Below are 7,653 nucleotides of genomic sequence, written 5' to 3' on the forward strand. Positions count from 1 at the left end.
CCAACGGTGTAAAACACCGTCTTCCCCCCTCGTCCTCCAAGGGGCAAGTGGGGGAAGGCTTGTTGGTGAGCCGGCGACAGATGCGGTGAAGGGGGGCCATCGTACGGTCGTCGGACGCGTCCAACAGTCCCCCCTCCCAGGAATCACCCCGGTAAGTCCGCATCTTAGTCGCCAGCTCCCCCTCAAGTCGGTTGAGCTCGCGCTTAATCCTGGGACACCTAGATGTCGCCCAGAGCCTCCTCAGTGCCCTCTTCCGACGAATTAACGTCTTGAGGTGCACCGGGAGTTCCGCTCTGGGCCCCCCGCTGGGTACCAGAGTCGTCACTTGGTCCAGGGCTCCCCTGATGGTGTCGACGAGACGGGAAGCCGCCGTGTCGACCTCATCAGGGGTAGACGGGTCTTGAAACAAGGATTGGTCGGCCAGCAGTCCCGTAAAGGACTGCCAGTCGACCCTAGGCCTGAGAGGGGATGTCGCGACCCGAGTGAGCCCCAAACCCACCGTGACCAAGATCGGTAGGTGAGGGGTACTCAGGTCGTACAGTGCCTCTATCGCTAGAGGGCACTGTAACCCCTTGTGAACACACACGTCCAATACGTCCGGTTGGTACCGGGCCAACGTTGGAACGTGTGTGGGTTCGTTGGGGCCGACCACGCAGTAGTCCCCCCTTTCGGCATCCTCGTACAATCGCCTTCCGGGCGGCGTGATGATTCGGGAGCCCCAAGCGACATGTTTCGCATTGAGGTCCCCGACCACCAAGGCCGGATGGCGATCATGGTTCAAGGCCCGTCTAATATCGGCCTCGACAAGATCAGGACCCGGGGGTCGATACGCGGCATAAATCCGCAGTTCGGCCCCCGGTACGTGGACCCTCACCCCGACCGTTCTGGTAGAGGCGAAGGTCAGTAGCCCAAGCTCCTCGTGCACCACGTCCCTCCTGACGAGCGCCGCAGTGCCCCTGAACGGGCGCCCGTTGGAGGTCAGTTCGTCCCGTCGGTACACAAAGTAGTTGGGCATCCTAAAATCTTGTCGAGGTTTGAGCTTGGTCTCGCCCAGGAGGATAACCTGCGGGTCATACTCCTGGGCGAGTCGGATGAGCTCCGACCTCCGGGACCCTATCCCGTCGGGGTTCCAGTAGATGACGCGCAGCTCCTGGCTAGCCATTGAGCTGCGCAATCATCCGGTAGAACCCCGCGAGCAAGGCCCCGAAGGGACTGGCTCCCGAGGCGATCTCTCGGATTACTCCGGAGATCACCTCGGACAGTTTTTCCCACAGGGAGAGGAGCCAGGCAGCGAAGCCGGCAGGCTGCGTGTCCTGTCGGCCACTGCGCCGCTCTCTCTGCGGGCGGGGTGGTAGTGGGGGCTGTGAAATGTTTGTTGCCTCAATCTGGGGCGAGCTAACAGGGTCCACCTCCATTGGTGGTGGATTTGCTGCGGGTTGGGTGGATGGGGCAGCTTGACCCTGAGACAAGGTGGCTGCTTCCTCCTTCTCCTTCCTTTTCTTCGCTTGGGCTTTTAGTTTCTTTTTTTTATTTTTTTTATAATTTTTTGATTTTGGAAAAATTTGTGGTTGTGTAACTACCAGAGTATTGGTGTTAGTTCTTGGGGCTGGACGTGGCTTACTGGTTTGACGTGGAAGATTTGCCTCGGCCATTAAAGTGGCCGCCGTTGGTCTCGCTTCCACCATGGCGGGTTGGACAATGGCAGGGGCATGAGTGGGGGCTTGGGAAGACTTTCCCTTGCCCTTACCCTTATAAGTATTTGGGCGTGTACTTGTACGTGGGGCGGGAGTCGGAGCTGGACCGGCACGCCGTGCCGGTGGCACGGGGGGAGGAACAGTGACCCCCATCAACCGCGCCCTCCTGCGGTAGACCGCGCACCGCCTGTCGACGGCGGCGTGGCCCTTTCCGCAGTTTGCGCAGCTGAGGGGTCCCTCCCTTGGCCTCGGGCAGTCCGCCACGATGTGCTCGCCTGCACATCGTACGCAGCGGACCGCACGGTGGCAGTTGCTGGACGCGTGTCCGAAGGCCTGGCAGCGGTGACACTGCGCAGGTCCTCGGTTAGGACGCCATCCCTCAACCGACACCCCCGGCAGGTATAGCAGTTCTTCAACTGCATACAAGCGGGCGAGGTCATCCTTGGAGAGGTGGTCCAAGGTTACGTAGAAAACGCAACCCGGCCGCCCTCTCTTGGCCCGTATACACCGAGCATAGCGGGCCGGAAATCCCAGCTCTTTCAGGGAGTCTATGATCTCTGCCGCGTCGGTGTCGGCGGGCAGGCCTCGAATCGCCACCCTCGCGGGGATCTCCTCCTCCAGTGCGTAACAGTACCATTTAATGGCACTGTCCGCGGAGGAGGCCCCCGCGAGATAGGACTGAACCACCCTATATTCGTCGGCCGACGCAGGCAGAAATCTAAACCCTGTGCCGTAGGGGCGTACGGACGGGGCCCGACCGAGGCGCTCCCTTATGGCCGCCATGTGGCGAGACCAATTGGGTAGCACTTCCACCATTATTGGTGGATGGCGGCGGGTATCCTTGTCCGCCCGCACCCCGCCCTGGCTGGATGGGTGTTGTGTGCGAGTGGGTGGTCTCTCCAACGCAGCTACCGTTGCATAAGATGTGGAGGGAATTGGGGAGGGATTAGGGTTGAAATTGGGTTTGGGATTAACGGCGGATGGCTCGAGGTCCATATATCTGGTAGATTCCAGATTGCCCACCATGCTGCTTGTGGTGGGGGCACCTTTTTGCCTGTCCGCCGGGATAGGAGAGATGGCCGGGGAGGGGGACCGAGGAGGCGTCCTCAGCTGTTTGGCTGATGGCGCCCCCTCCGTCCCCGCGCGGGCCCTCGTCTTTGGAACGGGTTTGGGGGGGAGAGAAGACTCTACCCTAAGTGAGGACGAACGTGAGGTGTGTGATGAGCCTGACTCCGATTCTGACTCTGAGGTTTCGTAGGATGAGGATGTTACCTCACTGTCCTCATCCTCATCGGCTTCGTTTATGGATTTGGACGATGGTCCAATCCGGGGACGCTTATCTTTCGCCTCGGAGGAGCTCTGGTCCGACTCAGACCTGGCCTTCTTTCGCGGCCGAGAGGTCCCAGAGTTATCGGCCGGTAAGGGAAAGAGACTTTCCCCCGGACCGATCCTCGGAGACCCCTGGGCCGCGACCGAGGGCCCGGGCTTGTTGTCCGGTGTAGTGCCCTGTTCCGGGCGGACGGGTAGAGAGCGGTACGTAGAAGTACTCGCTACCACTTCAAGTCCCTTTCGGGACGGGCCGGGTGTGCTAATTGTGGGGGGTGGGTTCCCCCCCGACATGTTTTAGACTGCTATCAGTGGCTACCCGGACATCGAAATCCCGCTCAGGCAGGAAGGTCTATCTAAAATTATTTGAGAAAGAGGCTATAGAGAAGCCTGGTGTTGTAAAACGCGCTGGGTTGGTTGGGTGGTATTAAGTTCAGAACCGGTAATTTGCTGTACTACTAAACTCTACTTAAATATCTACTAAATCAGTGAGTTATTCTTAATTAAACTAAATCCTGGCGCCAGTCCGAGCCGAGCGAAAGTAGGCGCACTAACCAGTGAACAGGTGCAATTGTAATTAATAATCAGTATGTATTTCAAAGAAAATTGACAAAACTGAATTTAAATTAATTGTAAGAATAGCTATTAATATAAATGATAAAATGAAATGAAATAAAATAACCAGTGTTCGAATTAAAGTAGATAAAATAAAATTAATGTTTAAATTATTAATAAGAGATAATTAGAATTAGTTATAATTAGTATATCAGTCAAAGTAAATGGGCTTGACTCGTATACGCCGGGACCTACACTCCCTATGAGGGTCAGCCAGTCCGAATAACCCGAGTCGAAATATAGAAAAACTCAAGTTCTCCGCTTCCGAACCCGGGCACTCAGCTAAGCGATCCACAAACCTAAAGCTATACGTCACCCTTTACCGACTCAATAATAACCAATTAATAAACTACTTGATCTAACACTATTTAATCTAAAACTAGTCAATTATAACTATTCACTGAGCCGGTACGTCACCGCCGACTCACACTCTCGCCAGAGGGAGCATAAGGAAAATTAAAGAAATCTAAATAAATCAAATCAACAATTTAGAACAACCTATAATATTAAATCAAAAGAAATTAATAACTAACTACTACTATCTAATTCAAAACTATTGTAAAACAAGTGTGAACACTTATGAAACCTGTTCTGTCTGCCGGTACCTTACTTAAGTAACCAAAATGAAATTATTTACAACGCGAATACACCTAGAAAAAATTAAGCTTATTGAGGGTAGTTGAAATTAAAACGTAAGTGAATTTTAAATTAAAAGACAAAAGAAACAACGACGCTCATTGGCTGTCGAATTACTGCACTATGATAGCTAGTTGAATAAAAATTAAAAAGTGGTTCTATTTTGGATGTACTAACTACTATTATTGGTAATTGTGAATATTATAAGTGTAAAATGGTTTTAAATCTAGAATTGAATGAAATTTATTCTAAAAATTAATGAAAAGGACACGTAAAACTAGAAACTAACTTAATCTAAGAACCTACCTTCAGAGGGACGCCGAAGCCGCCAACCTGCAACTGAACAGTCTGCTAGTCGGGTGTTGGTAGCAGCCCCTCCTAACCCCTTGGGGCAGGGGAGGACTGGGAACAGACACGGATGGCCAGACTCAAAGGCGCTTACGTCGACCAATTTTTATTACCAAATAAAAATGGTTACGCAGCTTTCCCAGGCTGGTCGACACCTACCCGCAATTAACAGATGTTAAAAAATGAATGTGTCGACCTACTCACCTGTTCCCGGGTCCTGCGTTTCGCTGCTCGGAACGTTTCCGCGCCGACACAGCACCGCTGGATTACACACACTCGCGTTGGGATCACAGTACCGTACAGCACAATACACAGTAAGGTTCCACGTCGCACTGGTGTCCCGGGCGATCAGCTCGAGAGACAACAACTGAGCGTTTTTATAGCAAGGTATCGTGGTGGGACGATGTTGTTTACGATTCTTATCTTGCACGTGTTGTTTTCGATGAATGCTTGCACGTGTTGTTTGTCGTCCCATCTTTATTAGTCATGAACTACTGGTTTATAAAAGACGCGCCGACATATATACTCTATAAACAAGATTTTATTTAAAAAAAAATATTTACGTCTATATTAACTTAATTATTATTATCGAGAAGTATCTTGTCGCAGAAGGAGGCGGCGGAACGAGAGAGGGAGAGCTCTTCCCTTTCCACACCGATCCGTCGCCGTCGAGCCGGGGGCCGGAGGCGGGAATACGCCCGTACGTCCCGGTCCCTGTAGGTAGCGGCCTCCCTCCCGTGAAGGTCAAGGGGTGACCTGAAGGGGTGGAGGCCGCCGAGGAGTAATAGAGCGACCGGTTGGCGGTGAATCGCGTCCCGACCCGGCAGGCTGGTTCTGGTCCAGCAGGGTATTCCGCTGCCGGCCTGACGGGCTGCCGTATCGAGACGGCCGACGTTTCAGAGCCTTTGATTCACCTCGAAGGCTCCGTCGGCTGGGCGTCCTTGGGGTGAGCCGCGCCGTCTGGTTGTAGTGTTGACCGCGGTAACCCCCCTACCTCATCCGGGTTCTGGCCTCGGAGGGGATCGAACATCGGGTGTAAGAGTGCAGGGGAGTCGTTTAGTGGGTGGGCCCTAAAATCCTTGGGCCCGCGGTCTGTTCACAACACCATGCACATCGTTGAGTCTCACATACCCCGCACGCCCCTTATGCGCGGGGACCTCGTAGGAGGCTCGGCCCCCGGCCCGAAAAAAAAAAGGTGATGGTTTGCTTATTAGATATAAAATAATTAATAATTGGGAATTTAATTGTTTTTATGATCGAACAATCACCAATAGTCGTCGAACAAACGATAATTGATCAAGATGATTAATCAGAGCGATAAAAATAAAGATGTCTAGTAAGGGGAGCCCACTTAACGGTGATCATTTGTTTAATTAATTATAAATAAATAAAAGACGAACAAACAATTTTTATATTCGAACATTAACGAACAAACGACGAACAAATAAATAAAAATAAAAAAATCCGAAAATAAAAAAAGGGCTCAAATTTACAGAGCCCTATTTCATATAACTTCACGCTACGTACCTACCTACTATTAATCATAGATTATACCATTTAAGATAATCATGGAGTTAATAAGTACCTAGGTAGTTAAAATACTAACTCTGTTAGTTTTCCAGTTACGGAGCATAATGCGACTCAGTGGCACACAATGCCGAATCATGCTGAAGCTGGAAGCTTAATTGGACCCTGAATTAGTTTTCAAATGCATCAGCAGAGTGAGCTAAGTTCAATGTTGAAAAAAAAATTCATGGAGTTAGCAACCTCTTATTAATGTATAAATAATGTGGTAAACAATAATAATTGGTTGAAAAATATTTACGGTTATTTTAAGTAATTTGGATTTTGATTATTTCATTAAGATTTTTTAACGTTTTGAGTAATTTTTTTAAATGAGCTCTAAGAAAATTATATACTTTATAATTGAATCATCTTATCCAGATGTTAGTGATGACGATGATTTATCGAGTGCACAGAGTTTAAATCAATCAATTATTTCATTATCAAGTGATATATTTATTGGAAATATATATGATAATGAAACAAATGAGTTATTTGAGCCATTAATAAAATATCTGATGACAGACAGTACTTTTGAGAGTGCTCGATTGTGCGAAGCGTTGCTGTAGTTGGAACATTCAACGTTGAGCTTTATGCCGCATAATGCGCTGGAACACTACCATGCATTTTTTTATATTCTTGATAGGACTTTTTGGCGGGAACGTGAGGAGTGAAATTGTGTGATTTGTTTTTGAAGTTATACTTCTTTAGGCGCGTTATGAAAAATTGATGAGAGTGAAATTTTACGATGCGCGCGCACCGTGACACAAAATTAACAGAATGAAGCTGCCCACTAAATTACTCATTACAATACAACCGATGTAACTTGGCGAGTCTGAATATAGCCGCAGGTGAACGGTACTTTCCGAACCGTACCGAGAATTACGGAATTTATACGATGTCAAGAAAAGGGATGTCCAATATGCGTATTTGAGGATGTTGTTTAATCGATTTTTTTTCAAATTGATTACAATTTTAATAAAAAAAAAAGAAATAAATTTAATAAAAATAAAGTATAACTTCTTACGCGTGTATATAAGTACACACACCTTTTTTTATTTTGTCTATGTAGTGTTTCTTCAGGTTTAAATGTGTAATAAGGTGGTTTATTAACTGTTTAGTAACTGGAAAGTGCACAAATGTGGGCAAAACAAACAAATGCCGCTGAACATAGTTTCTCCGGATCTTCCAAAAAGTCCACTGAAAAAGTCTCACTAAATGGTGGTCATTTTATTGATATTATATTCATATCATATCATCTCATTTCATTTCATTTCATTTCATTTCATTTCATCCCAGTTGATTAATGTCTCAAATTAATCATCTTCGTTTCATTTTGATTCTACTCCATATTATCATTTTTCATAAAAATGAGAATATAAATTAAAATAAGACTTGACTTAAAGTCATAAAAGACTGCAGGACATAAAATCCCAAAAAAAAAAAAGTTTATTATCTATGCCCATTGCCC

Source organism: Bombyx mandarina, chromosome 24, assembly GCF_030267445.1.
Source record: "Bombyx mandarina strain Sakado chromosome 24, ASM3026744v2".
NCBI lineage: Eukaryota > Metazoa > Arthropoda > Insecta > Lepidoptera > Bombycidae > Bombyx > Bombyx mandarina.